Source organism: Apodemus sylvaticus, chromosome X, assembly GCF_947179515.1.
Source record: "Apodemus sylvaticus chromosome X, mApoSyl1.1, whole genome shotgun sequence".
NCBI lineage: Eukaryota > Metazoa > Chordata > Mammalia > Rodentia > Muridae > Apodemus > Apodemus sylvaticus.
In genome coordinates, this window is record NC_067495.1 from 66,172,341 (window position 1) to 66,187,862 (window position 15,522).

Here is a 15,522-nt window from a genome sequence, read left to right on the forward strand (position 1 = left end):
GTGGTTGGGGGTCATCACAACCTGAGGAACTTCATTAAAGGGTATACAATATTTCGAAGGTTGAAAAACCACTGCAAGAGACACTGTTCTTCACACATAGGGGTTTGGTCAAGCCTACAAAAGTATCTGCTCCCCTAGGCCCTCACGGTCTGAGAGGCTCCACCAGCTAATGTGGAAACTGGGCTCTTTGTTGTCTCCCAGATTGCCCACTCTCATATATTTTTCAGAAGACATTATGAATAGGGACCGGCAAAGAGAGGAGCTTCCCGCAAGACAAGTCCGAAGACCTCTGGCCTCTACAAACGCCCCTGGGCTTGAGTACCATGAGGTTCACACTGCGGCGTCTACTTCCCCTACCCTTAGAATTACGAAGGCATCAGTTAACAGTCTCTGGTTTAAAATGAGTCAGAGAAACCCGTTCCTACATTTATCAACAGCTCTGTTCTCTTCTGCCTTCAAAAAGGTTGCCATGACACCTACATCAGACACAATCACGCCCATCAATTAGCGACAAATCCTATCTGGGTGACTTCACAAAATTACATCACATCTCTTTTGGTATTTAGTTCTAGAGCTATGAGGGTAACATCTTTATGCCGACTGCTTACTAAGATTAGAGAATTAGGCCTCCCAAATAAGGCCCTTTCACTTCCTCACAACTGAAGGGGTCTCTTACTTATAATAAATACTGTTTTACTATCTTTCACATATTTAAAATGTCAGAGTTTAGCGAACGCTTCGGTTTACCCCATCTGATGCCTCAGTCTCATCAGACGCAGACGCAGCCGCCAACGCCTTAACAAGCTCATCGGACGCAGCGGACTCCTCGGCAGCCATCTTGAACTTTGACGCTCTTGCCGGACACACGCTAACGCCTTCCTGAGCTCCGCCCCTTGCCCCACGCCACGCCCCCTTGCCCCACGCCACGCCCCCTTCCCCCCCCCCTCACCCTCCAGCGCCCTGTGCCTTAGCAATGCTTTATTTTCCAGTGGGAGTCTTTGTTGTTTCATAGCGTCTTTTCCCCTACGCTTAAACCAACTCACCAATGTACAAAACTAATGGTTACCTTTCCAAAACAAGTAGAAATTAATAAATGAGTAGTTTGTACATAGTATACAATGATTTAAAAAAAGAAAAAGCACTGTTTGACTTCCACACTTTTGACTTAAAAAATGTCTATGAAAAATATAAATATTTTGTTTCTATTGTCTTTTTTTCCCCCAATATAATTTATTTTACTTTGAAGTATTCAAATTTCCAGAATTACTTATTTTGTGCCTTGGGACCATTTGTTAAGTAAGATAACAGTTATTTGCCCACAAGCACTGCAGCAGCTCATATGACAACTGAAATAGTTACTGACTCATGGGTGAATCCGTGTATAGCTGGAGTAAACTAGACAAAGGGATGGCTCAATATGGGAGGACACAAGAACTTAATATACTACTGAGAACAGCTTTGGTTTATGATTCATGAATTGTTAATTTCTGGATTTTTTTATTTAATAAATTTGGATCATGGTTGACAACAGGCAGCTGAAATTGTGAAAAGCAAAAAACAGATTTGGAGAAATGAGAGCCCTGTTTCACTCTGATGCTTTTTCTGGTAACTGTAACTCTCTCTGTCTCTCTGTCTCTGTCTCTGTCTCTCTCTCTCTCTCTCTCTCTCTCTCTGTGTGTATTCTGAAGCTATTTTATTTCCAAATACAGCTCTCTCTTTTTTCTTTCTTGAATGAGAGTTGTTTCACAACCTACACATAATATCTATGCTGATTAGGTGTTTTTTTTTTTTTTTTTTGACAACTTGACACAAGCCAGGGTCATCTGGAAGAAGGAACCTCAACTGACAAAATGCCTTTGTAAGACTGGCTTTTAAGGCAAGTGTTTGAAGTATATTCTTGGTTGATGATTGATGTGTGAGTGCCCAGACCACCGTGGGTGGTCCACTACTGGGTAGGTGTTCCTTAGTTGTATACAAAGCAGGCTGGGCAAGCAGTGGGAAATAAGGCAGCAAGCAGCAGTCCTCTGTTGTCTCTACTTCAGTCCCTGCCCTGCTTTCCCTGAACGATGCAATACAACTGCTGCCCAAGGTGGTCATGGTGTTTCATCATATCTTCCAAAATCAAGCTCTTTTGGAGAAACAGCGTAAAAATCTCTATTTCAATTTTGTCCAGTCTCATCCCTAGTGTATTTCCAAATTAAATGCATTTCTTTCTTTCCCACCTTAATAAACGTTTGAATTTATAGAAGACCAACATTTTAATATCTTTTCTATGTCCAATTGTTATGATAATCACTGGCAGGCACATGTCTTAACTAAGTTATTTATGGAAACTGAAACATTTCAGGTACCTCCATTCATTTTAAGGGAACTGGAAAACTTGCATTATGAAATCTTTAATATCCTAGACAAGAAAATCACATCTTTATCCATCACAATTATATAGAAGACTTGTATATAGTACACTTAGTTGGCTAATATCTTGTGATTTTCTTTGCAAGAAGTTTATGGACTGAGTGGAATATATTATAATTTATATTTGCATATTATTTGAATATAAACACAACTAAGCAAACTGTGCTTTGTATTTGGACAAAATACCAATATTTTGTTATATATTTTCTACAGTTTTATTAATATCTTTATGAATCCATTTAGTAGGCACAAAACTCCAGTGTGTTCAAGTACACATTTTTAAAAATGAGTAGGAACATTTGTAGAAAGTATGATTAGTAGTAAGATATGACCCACTTTTGAATGTCTAAACAATTTCAACAACTGTTCTTTATTTTTTGCCTTTTTTTTTTTTTTTTTACAGTGTGTGGTTATATAGCTCAAGATGGGCTTTAAGCTCACCATGTAGCACAGGCAGGTATTAAAATTGTGGTTTTCATGTCTTGGCTGCCCAAGTGCTGCAATTACAAACATTGACTGCTGCATCTGTATGGTTGCAGTTGGTTTCAACTTAATATTGGAGTCTTAGTGCAAGGTGAGCAAACTGGATTTGGTCTGGTCTTTCTACTTCCCTTTCTATCATGCCCAATTTTATATTCTGTATATTATGAAGTATGCTTTATTTTTTATTTTTATTTTTTATTCTATTCAACATAATATATATTTTATACCAATCATAAAAATAGTGGACATGTTATTAAATGAACATAAAAAGATAAAGTCTTTTTGTTTGTTTGTTTTGTTTTTAGTAGAGCTTAAAAATCTTGGCTCTTACTGTGGTACAAACCCAAAATAAGAACAATTTTTAGACACTGGAGTTCATTGTAATAAGGCTGTACTTCAATGTCCCTCACATCACCAAGGGATTTTACCTCCATAGTAGCTAAGCTAAGAGTTGACAGTTCTGTTGCGCCAAGGAATGAATTGTAGGCATGATTATTTGGATACAGATTTCCTGCTATGGTCAAAGCTTTTTGACTTGAGTGATTGTCATCATTCTCAGCCCATTGGGAACAGGTTACAGTCATATAAAAATAGTAGGTGTGTTAAGATGGTCTATCCATGAAGTCATTCATCAACTCTTTCAATGAACAACGGTTCTGCTTGGAGGGTGGCACAGACATTAGGTGAGGGTATGATTCTGGTTCATTGGCTGTGATGATTTGAAAATCATTCATCTCAGAAAAAGAGGATCTTATACATTCCTCTCCTTCAAAATTGATACAATAATTATAAATATCAAGCAAAACATTAAGCCTCATTCTTTGTTGTTCTCTTACAAGCCACCTCGCAACTTAATTGTTTACATTTCTTTTGGCTGTATAAAAATTTTTGAAACATGCAAGCTATTCAGAAAACCATAGTATAGTGTAAAAACATCAAATAATCCCACTAATAGAGAGGCTGAGATAGGAGAGGCACGATTTCAAGACAATTATGTGGTACACAGCAAGACAATGTCCCGTACAAAGAAGCAGAAAGTGTATATGGATTGTACAATATTGGACATAACTCTCCGATTGCCAAATTAGAGAGACCACTGGGTGAGAACCAACAAATTTCTAATTCCTCATATTTTTGAATTTCAATTGATTAGGATGTTGGTAATATTAATTTTCATATTAATAGATATTAAGAAAAGTAATTGTTGCTTCATGTTATATTTGTTTAGAGGTGAATTATGTTTGTGTGGTTTCATTGGAAGATTACTTTTTTGCTTTTTCTAGGGTGTAATTTCCCTCCTTTTGTTGGTGTTTTCCATCTATTATCCTTTGTAGGGCGCGATTTGGCAAGATATTGTGTAAATTGGCTTTGTCGTGGAATATCTTGTTTTCTCCATCTATGGTAACTGAGAGTTTTGCTGGGTATAGCAGCCTGGGCTGGCATCTGTGTTCTCTTAGGGTCTATATGACATCTGCCAGGATCGTCTAGGTTTCATAGTCTCTGATAAGAAGTCTGGTGTAATTCTGATAAGTCTGCCTTTATATGTTACTTGACTTTACTGCTTTTAATATTCTTTCTTTGTTTAATGCATTTGGTGTTTTGATTATATCGCTTCTCGGCCTTTTGGCTAAGATCAAGTGTGGTGTTTTGATTATTCTGTAACAGGAGGAGTTTCTTTTCTGGTCCAGTCTATTTGGAATTCTGTAAGCTTCTTGTATGTTCATGGACATTTCTTTCTTTAGGTTGGGGAAGTTTTCTTCTATAATTTTGTTGAAGATATTTACTGGTCCTTTAATTTTGGAATCTTCACTGTCTTCTATATGTATTATCCTTAGGTTTGGTCTTCTCATTGTGTCCTGGATTTCCTGGATGTTTTGGGTTAGAAACTTTTTGCTTTTTTCATTTTGTTTGACTGTTGTATCAATGTTTTCTATGGTATCTTCTGCGTCTGAGATTTTCTCTTCTATTTCTTATATTCTGTTGGTGATGCTTGGATCTGTGACTCCTGACTTCTTTCCTAGTTTTTTTTTTTCTTTTTTTCCTAGCTTTTCTATCTCCCGGGTTGTCTCTCTTTGTGATTTCTTTATTGTTTCTAGTTCCATTTTTCTATCCTGGATGGTTTTGTTCATTTCCTTCACCTGTTTGATTGAGTTTTCCTGTAATTCTTTAAGGGATTTTTGTGTTTCCTCTTTAAGGGCTTCTAGCGGCTTATCTGTGTTCTCCTGTATTTCTTTTCTTTTTGGTTATTTTGCTTTTGTTTTTTTCCAAAATAAGCCCAGACCATTAACAATTGAAACTCCAACAAATAAGTCTTCTCTAACAGTGAGAAAAATGTACAGTTATCAAAGCTGATTCTGCCAGTGGGGCTGGGGACAGAAGTGGGGTGGGAGGGTGAAACCAAGGAGGGCATGGGGGTGTGAGGGTCGGGGTCCTGCCTGTCAGAGTGAGGCCACCTGTGTTCTGCACTCTGCTGTCAGGTGGGTGGGAAGCTCTCCCTTCCTCTAGAGGGAGGGTATCCCTCATCACCTTCCAGTGCCAGGCAGGGTCAGTCACCCTGATGGGACGTGAACAAGACAAGACTAGACTGGCTTGTGGAGGTGCAGTTTCCTCATTGAGAGTAATATAACTAAAAGTGGCCTCTTGTTTCTCTCTGCAGCTAGCAGAAGTCATACATAGCCTTGTTTTGCTCTGGAAGCCTGAACATGCTAGTTTAAATCCATGATCTACAATAAAAACCAGAATAATAAATAACAATAGTGTAATTCAATAACTAAAGTTGTTACAATGGATAGTCACATAGCTTTTAATTTCCCCTGGATAGTCAAGTGAAAATCTGTACTATGGCAAATACTTTACATTGTACTTAGACAAATACTATAGGACAAGCAAAGTAGCCTGAGACTATGAAGAAAGAAAAGACAAATTGACTCTCAACAGAGACCTACTAGGATTTTGGGACATAATTTAGTAAGCCAAGTTTCATAACATAAATTCTTGGCTTTGAGATCTGTAACAAGAATAAATAGGCATTTCATTTCTGAGAATAGCCTGCATTACAGTTCGGTGATGGACCCAGCAAGTAATCCCATGTGCTGGCTAGTTTTATGAAAGGAGAGAACCTCAATTGAGAAAATGCATACATAAGATCCACCTGTAAGGCATTTTCTTAATTAGGGATTGATGGGGGAGGTCACAGCCCAATGTGGGTGATGCCATCCCTTGGCCGGTGGTCCTGTGTTCTATAAGAACAAGGCTGAGCAAGCCAGGGGAAGCAAGCCAGTAAACACCTCTCCATGACCTCTGCATCAGCTTCTGACTCTTCCTGCTCTGTGTTTCTCCCCTGACTTCCCTCAGTAATGGACTATGATGTGGAAGTATAAGCCAAATCAATACATTTGTCTCCAGTTTGCTTTTGGCCAGTGTATTTCATCACAGCAAAGCACTAGGATACCTTGCACCAAGAGAATGAAAAATAAACTTGCATCTAGGCTAGACTATGTGTACTTGACCAGAAAAATCTTGGCTATAGTGAAAATCAGATTATATTGGGTTGAAGTTGCGTGGTCTGATTTTGGATAAAAGAAGGACCCAGACAAGCATTCTGTGACATCAAGGGACTTCTCTATTATGGTAAGAACTAAAGGGTGATAGTGAGGGATTATATCATTTTCTTAGTGGCCCTAATACTAAGGAACACTAATTTCAGAGTTTATAAAATAAGACATTACGGCTGGGCGGTGGTGGCACATGCCTTTAATCCCAGCACTTGGGAGGCAGAGGCAGGCTGATTTCTGAGTTTGAGGCCAGCCTGGTCTACAGAGTGAGCTCCAGGACAGCCAGGGCTATACAGAGAAACCCTGTCTCGGAAAAACCAAATCCTAAAATCTAAAACAAACAAACAAAAAAACAAACAAACAAATAAATAAATAAAAGCCATCACAAAGATCCCTTTATAACTTTATCCAAACCCAGAATAAAATCCAGGTCAGGCACTGGAGAGAAGCTGAGTACTTGAGAGCACTTCAGTGGCTCACAACTATCTGTAACTTCAATTCCAGGGGATCCAAAATATTTTCTATCTTCACTGGTACCATGCACATACCTGGTGCACATACATGCAGGCAAAACATCTGTATACATAAAATAAAAAGTTAAAAAATTAAAAATCTGCCAGGCAGTGGTAGTACATGCCTTTAATTCTAGCACTTGGGAGGCAGAAGCAGGCAGATCTTTGAGTTCAAGGCCACCCTGCTCTACAGAGTGAGTTCCAGGACAGCCAGCGCTATACAGAGAAACCCTGTCTCAAAATACACCCCCACCCCCAATACACACACACACACACACACACACACACACACACACACACACACATAGAACAAAGGTCATTAAGACCCACAAATAAGTAAATGCCTACTTTAGAGTAGGTCCTGTTGCCCATTACAACTTAACTCTTGAAAAGTCTTTCAGGAATATGAGATTTATCATGAATATCAATTGTAAAGTTGTTTCTCCTTCTAACAGCACTTTAAGATGCTCCCATAAGTTACCTTTGTTGCATGTCTTCCCCCTTTTCACCCATGTAACACTTTATGTATAGATATTTTGCTTGCATGTATGTCTGTGCACCACATGTGTACAGTGCAATGGGGCCCAGAAGAGAGCATTGACTGCTCTGGGACTGGACTTGCTGATGGTTTTGAGCCATCACGTGGGTTCTGGAAATCAAACCCAGGTCCTCCTAGAAGAGCAGTCACTGCTATTAACCACAGCGTCATCTCTTCAGCTCCTGTTTGCTCTCTTTTGCTACAAGAAGCAAATTCATTTTTCTCACTATTGTCATATTTTTTATGTATTCAAAGGAAATTGGTGTTTGCCGTCTGCATTTTCTGTTTAGTGAAGTAGTTTATCATTTTAACTCATTGCTGAGTTTTTTAAGAGTTTTAAGAACCTCTTATATTTTGGATACAAATTTTCTATCACATTTACAAATATTAGTTTGTGTACTCAGTTTTACTGTGTGTGCATTTGTGTGTGTGTGTATGTATGTATGTATGTATGTATGTATGTTTATGGTGTATGAAGTGGAAGCTTAAGGGTTCTTTGGAAAGTTGGTTGGATGGTGTTTTGCTGGGACAAACATGTGAAGGAAAGTTTAGCTGAAGTGAACACAGGTGAAAGGCTAAGGCAGACTCGTGAAGAAACTTAGCTGAAGTAGACACAGGAGAGAGGATGTCCTGCTAAAGCAAGCATGTGAAAGGACACACAATGAAGGGTTCTTTGCTAATGACACTCATGTGTTGGTCCATAGACAGAAATATATCAAAAAACTTGTGGTGAACTGAGGAATACCAGACGGCTGAGAAGCACCTAAAGAAATGCTCGACTTCATTAGTCATTAGGGAAATGCAAATCAAAACAACCCTGAGATTTCACCTCACACCAGTCAGAATGGCTAAGATTAAAAACTCAGGAGACAACAGATGCTGGTGGGATTGCAAGCTGGTACAACCACTCTGGTTCACCTTCACCGTGAACGACAGGAACATTTCAGTGCACAGTGAGTGGTTGTCTGTAATGTCTCTACCTGGGGGTTCAGTAGCGTGTTTCTCTTTGCATTTTCTAAATTTCCTGATGCTATGATTCTGGTTTTTGTGGTGTTTTACTGCTTGTGTGTGATTATTGTTTTTTTATGTTGTTGTTTGTTTGTTTGAACTAAGTGGGACTATAAATATAGACAGATATGTTTTAGTACCGAGATGTTCTTTTTTCAAATCCCTAATTTTTTTTTATTTCATTGTCAGTCTTTCAGACGTCTATTTTCTTGCTGATTAGCAGAGGACTTTATTTCCACTTCCCTATAAAGTTTGAGCACTGTGTTTCAGCAAGCTGCATTGCATATTTTTGCTGAAAACTTCTCTGTAAACACAATTGCCTTGTTGAATTTCATGGTAAACTGACTCGCCATATGATACACTGTTGATAGCTTCCTGATGTGTGGTGGATAAGAGTGATAACATAAAACTTACAAAGAAAAAATATGTTCAGTCTGTTCACCTATATGATTTTATTGCAGAATTGAATCCATTGATGTTAAGAGAAATTAATGACCAATGATTGTTTCTTCCTGTTATTTTTGTTATTAGAGGTGGAATTATGTTTGTGTGGCTATCTTCTTTGGGGGTTGTTGAAAGAAGATTAATTTCTTGCTTTTCCTTGTGTATAGTTTCCTTTCCTGTGTTGGAGTTTTCCATCTATTATCCTTTGTTGGACTGGATTTGTGGGAAGATATTTTGTAAATTTGATTTTGCCATGGAATATCTTGTTTTCTCCATCTATGGTAACTGGGAGTTTTGCTGGGCATAGTAGCCTGGGCTGGCATTTCTGTTCTCTTTGGGTCTGTATGACATCTGACCATGATCTTCTAGCTTTCATAGTCTCTGGTGAGAAGTCTGGTGTAATTCTGATAGGTCTGCCTTTATGTTACTTGCCCCTTTTCCCTTACTGCTTTTAATATTCTTTCTTTGTTTAGTACATTTGGTGTTTTGACTATTATGTGATGGGAAAATTTCTTTTCTGTTCCAATCTATTTGGGGTTCTGTAGGCTTCTTGTATGTTCATGGGCATCTCTTTCTTTAGGTTGGGGAAGTTTTCTTCTATAATTTTGTTGAAGATATCTACTGGCCCTTTACGTTGGGAATCTTTGCTCTTTTCTATACCTATTATCCTTAGGTTTGGTCTTCTTATTGTGTCCTGGATATCCTGGATGTTTTGGGTTAGGAACTTTTTGCATTTTGCATTTTCTTGACTATTGAGTCAATGTTTTCTATGGTATCTGCTGCATCTGAAATTCTCTCTTCTATCTTTTGTATTCTACTACTCCTGACTTCTTTCCTAGGTTTTCTAACTCTAGAGTTGTCTCCCTTTGTGATTTCTTTATTCTTTCCATTTCCATTTTTAGATTCTGGATGGTTTTGTTCAATTCCTTCACTTGTTTGCTTGTGTTTTCCTGTAATTCTTTAAGTGATTTATGTGTTTCCTCTTTAAGGGCTTTTACCTGTTTCTTTGTGTTCTCCTGTATTTCTTTATGGGAGTTATTTGTGACCTTCTTAAAGTCTTCTATCATCATCATCATGAGATGTGGTTTTAAATGAGAATCTTGCTTTTCAGGTGTGTTGTGGTATCCAGCACTCGGTGTGGTGGGAGAACTGGGTTCTCATGATGCCAAGTAGCCTTGGTTTCTGTTGCTTATGTTCTTGCCCTTGCCTCTTGTCATCTGGTTTTCTCTGGTGTTAGCTGGTCTTGCTGTCTCTGACTGTAGCTTGTTCCTCCTTTGAGCTTGTGAGCCTGTGATTTTAGGTGTGTCAGCACTTCCTGGGAGATAAGACCTCTCCTGGAAGTATTGGGGTGCAGAGAGCTGTGGCATAGGGTCAGCTCCAGGGAAGCTGACATTCCTGGCTGCTTCGTGGTTCCTGTGTCCTGTGTCCTATGGGTGGGTCCCACTTGGGTTCAGTATTGGAGCAGTAGTGGTGGTCTCAGCTGTTGTTTTAGGTGTGTCAGCACTCCTGGGAGACCAGGTCTCTCGAGACAGGATTGTGGCACAGGGTAAGCTCCAGGCAGAGATGGAAACTAGAATGATCCTATCCTATAGCATTTCTTACAGGACAGGTCTGATGACCCTAAATTTGCTTGGCCCTTACTGTCTGAGAATTTTTATTTCTCCTTCTTTTTTAGAGAATAACTTCACTGGATATTAGTATTCTGAATTGAATTTTTTTTGTTTTCTTTTTCTTAGTTTGGCACGGTGAAAATCTTTATTTATTCTCTCTTTGTCTTTAGTTTCTGCCAATAACTCAAATTTTATGTGAATCAATAACTTTTTGAATAATGTACCTTTAAATGTCATTTTTCTTCATTCAGTGATAGCTCATTTCTAACCATTCACCTTAGGAACTAGATTATAAAATGTCTTGGGATAGATTTAGTTGCATTGAACCTAACTGGTGAGTCTTGACATTTTTGTAAAGTTGTATCTTTATCTTGAAACACTTCTTCCTCCTCCTCCTCCTCCTCCTCCTCCTCCTCCTCCTGTTTTCTGCTGTCCTGGCTAACTTAGATCTCACAGAGGTCTGCCTGTCTTTGTCTCCTGAGTGCCAGGATTAAAGGTGCATGCCACTACTCTGGATCTGTTTTTTTTTTTTTTTTTTTTTTTGAGTGCAAAATTTAAATGTATGCTTTACTCCTGAGACGTATGGTAGGCTTTTCCAAAAGTTCTCTCTCTCTCTTTTTTTTATTCAATATATTTTTTATTTACATTTCAAATGATTTCCCCTTTTCTAGCCCCCCCACTCCCCGAAAGTCCCGCAAGCCCCCTTCTCTCCCCCTGTCCTCCCACCCACCCCTTCCCACTTCCCTGTTCTGGTTTTGCCGATTACTGCTTCACTGAGTCTTTCCAGAACAGGGGGCCACTCTTCCTTTCTTCTTGTACCTCATTTGATGTGTGGATTATGTTTTGGGTATTCCAGTCTGGATCTGTTTTAAAAAGATTTTTTTTTTCATGTGTATGCCTGTTTTGCCTGCATGTGTATCTGTGCACCACTGTGTGTGCCATGCTGAGGAGGCCAGAAGAGGGCACTGTTTTTTTTGTTTGTTTGTTTTTGTTTTTGTTTTTTGGAACTGGAGTTAACAGACTGTTGTGAACAATTGAATGTACTGTGGGTCATCTGTAAGAACAGTAAAATGTATTGCGCCATCTCTCTACCACCCCTCACTATCTTTCTACCCTGTTGGGCTTCTTGTTTCATTTGCTTTTTCCTTCCCCGCCCCCCCCCCCCTTTTTTTAAGACATGGTTTCTCTGTATAGCCCTAGCTGTCCTGGAACTCACTCTGTAGACCAGGCTGGCCTCGAACTCAGAAATCCGCCTGCCTCTGCCTCCCAAGTGCTGGGATTACAGGCGTGCGCCACCACCACCCAGCTATCATTTGCTTTTCTTAAAGGCAAACATTTTGCTAAACATTTTGCTCTTCTAATGCCGTCTTGGACTTCCTCTGTGTTTTCTTCCTTTCTCCCAGCTTCGACATCTGATTATGTATTTCCATGTAATCTGTCTCAAAGTTTCCTCATTTTGTTTCCTGTTTGATCTGTTCTACCACACAATTTTTCTATCACACTTTGAATTTCACTTAGCATACATTTAAGCTCACAAACCTTTGTAGGTTGGGTGTAGTGGTATACATCACATCTATACCCCCAGCCTTCAGGAGGCAGAGGCCAGTAGATCTTGAGCATTTTGCTAGCCCGGGCATAAATAACCAAAAAAAAAAAAAAGTTTCATTAGAAAACAGCATTCTAAGTTCCTCCAATTTATCACTACATTTTATCTCCGTTCTACTGAAGCTCATCCAGTTTTTAAATTAATTAATAATTAATTAACATCCCAAACACTGTCCCCCTCCTGGTTTTCCATCATAGAATCCCTCCCCTCACTCTGTCCCCTTCACCTCTGAGAGGGTTTCCCTCTCCAGGTATCTCCAATTTTCTGTAGGATTAGGCAAATCCACACCAACTTAGGCAGAACAAGGTAGCCCTCTGCTACATATGTGCAGGGACCACGGTCTAGCCAGTTTATGCTCTTTGGTTGGTGGCTAGTTTCTGAGAACTTTCAGGGGTCCAAGATAGTTTATGCTGTTGGTCTTGTTTTGGGGTTCCTATCCCCTTCAAGACTTTCAATCCTTCCCCCAAGTCTTCTTTTTTTATTTTTTTATTATTTATTATTTTTTTTAATTTTCCATATTCTTTGTTTACATTCTGAATGTTTCCCCCTTTCCTGGTTCCCCCCTCCCCATCGGTCTCATAAGCCCTCTTCCCTCTGCCCATTTCCCAATCACCCCCCTCACATTTTCCTGTCCTGGTATTCCCTTACAATGCTGGATCAAGTCTTTTCAGAACCAGGGCCCTTTCCTTCCTTCTTCTTGGGTATCATTTGATATGTTATTTGTGTCTTTAGAATTCAGGGCTTCTGGGCTAATTAACATCCACTTATCAGTGATTGAATTCCATGTGTATTCTTTTGTGATTGGGTTACCTCACTTAGGATGATATTTTCCAGTTCCAACCATTTGCCTAAAAATTTCATGAATTCATTGTTTTTAATTGCTGAGTAGTATTCCATTGTGTAAATATAGCACATTTTCTGTATCCATTCCTCTGTTGAGGGGCATCTGGGTTCTTTCCAGCTTCTGGCTATTATAAATAAGGCTGCTATGAACATAGTGGAACATGTGTTCTTATTGCATGCCAGGGAATCCTCTGGGTATATGCCCAGGAGTGGAAGTGTCATGTCCAGTTTTCTGAGGAACCGCCAGACTGATTAGTGTCTCTGATCTCTGTCCAGTCTTCAGAGAGGTAAGCTAGACCCAAAAGGACATGCATAGCATTTACTCACATACACAAAGAAGTTAAACAGGAAGGAAGGCCCAAGAGAGGATCCTGGAATCACACTTAGAAGGTAGAACAAAATAGTCATGGGAGGCAGAGGGAGGGAGGGACCTGAGTGGGAGAGGTGAGGGGGGAGAGTATGGAGGTAGGATCAGGTCCTTTTTCTTCTCTGTTCCCAACTTGTAGTCCTATAGCTTGGAAGTCAGCCTCACCAGAAAGTAGGTCCCTGTCTGGTGCTGGGCATGTCTTGGGGCTCCATTTATAATGGTTGGTCTGGGAGACAGGGGCTGTTGGGATCTTTTAGAAATCATGTCTCTATGTAGTGTTCCTGGCACTGAGCTCTAAGGAAAAGCGTTAGTCTCACTTTACTTCTTTGCATTTCACCGGGTTGGATGCTGTCACTGCTCTGCCACATGAGGTTGAGAGTGGGGCTGGTGGAGGTGTTCTAGTCATCAGGCTTGGGAGGGGCCAGATGCTCAGTGTGAGGATAAGGCCTGGGGTCAGGGGGTGTGGGGCCCTGCTTGGCATTGGGTGTCAAGCCTCAAGTCTGGATTTAATTCTCTTTCTCAAGTGGGAGGTATCTGGAGCTGAGCTGCATGGAGCTGAGGGTGGAGCACCACAGGCAACTCTTTCCTTTTTGCTTCCTTCAGGGATTCTTTTTCAGAGCAGGAATATTTCCCCCTGGCTTCCTGGGAGCCTGTGCACACAGATTGGTGCATTGGTCGCGATTTAAATTGGCACCTCCCACTTGAGAAAGAGAATTAAATCCAGACTTGAGGCTTGACACCCAATGCCAAGCAGGGCCCCACACCCCCTGACCCCAGGTCTCTGGCAACTAGAGATGCCAACTAGGTTGGCATCTTTCTGCCAACCCTGTATTTCCTTCTACTTCTCCATTTGAATACTTTCAACTGTTATTTCACTTTAACACTTAATTTGACCTTAACTGGTCAAACCATGCCCTTATCTCTTTGACACTAATGTTTTGAGCCTCTTTATGAATTTTTAAAAGAATGCTTACAGCATTTCAGCATCTCTCTTGTAAGTCTGCATAATGTTCTGACTATCATTTATTCCACTATTCTGTGGAACACTAGGAGCTATTTCTTCAGTCTGGCTTTCAATACCCCTTAACCAATCTCATCTTTCCTTCTTGTCCACTTCCTAACTTCTTAGTGTTGTACACTCTGACTCCTTTAGGTTTCTGTATATGAGCTACAATCGTGTGGTATTTCTCTTTCTGTGTTTGGCTTATGCCAATTAATAGACTGTCCTTCAGTTCTGACAATTTTGCTACAAATGAGAGGATTTTGTGTTTATGACTAATACTCAATTACGTACCTTACTGGCCACACTTCCTTCCTTCCTTCCCTTCCTTCCTTCCTTCCTTCCTTCCCTTCCCTTCCCTTCCCTTCCCTTTCCTTCCTTCCTTCCTTCCTTCCTTCCTTCCTTCCTTCCTTCCTTCCTTCCTTCCTTCCTTCCTTCCTTCCTTCCTTTCCTCCTTTCTTTTCCCTTTTCCTTTGGAGAGTGGGGACTTAGATATAGTTTTTCTGTGTAGCCCTAGCTGTCCTGAACTCATTGTGTAGATCATGCTATTTTCAAACTCAGAGATTCACCTGAGTCTGCCTCTTGAGTGAAGGGATTAAAGCCAAGAGCCACGAGCCACTACTGCCCAGCTCAGTCACAATTTTTTTTAATCAATGGGCACTTACTGTAGATAGGTCTGTAGTACTATTTAGTAATTTTTTCCTAAAGTGTATAATCTTTTGGAAGGATTTCAATCTAGTATCAGAAATCAAACAGAATGCATGTGGAACTGGATTTATTGCAGTTGTCAGTTTGGACCAACAGTTATTGGCTTAGTGCAAATAAAATGGTATCTGTCACATGATGGCAACATGGTGTTTATAGAGAAGCAAGTCTGAGGAGTGGAAAGATGGTTTAGCTGTGTAGGCTCACAACCAAAAATATAAGAGAAGGAAGACTAAGCCAATATGAATAAAAATGTGGTGGAACTTGTATAATATCACTTATTAGTGTCCAATAAAAGGCTATATCTAAGAATATGCCAAAACTGTCAGTGGCCTTTAGAAATGGATATCTTCAACTTGAATTTAGTGTATTCAGTGTTAGAACCACTGAAATAGGAAATAGCATCTTAAATATTTTCAGTGAGGGCAGTAGGTTTC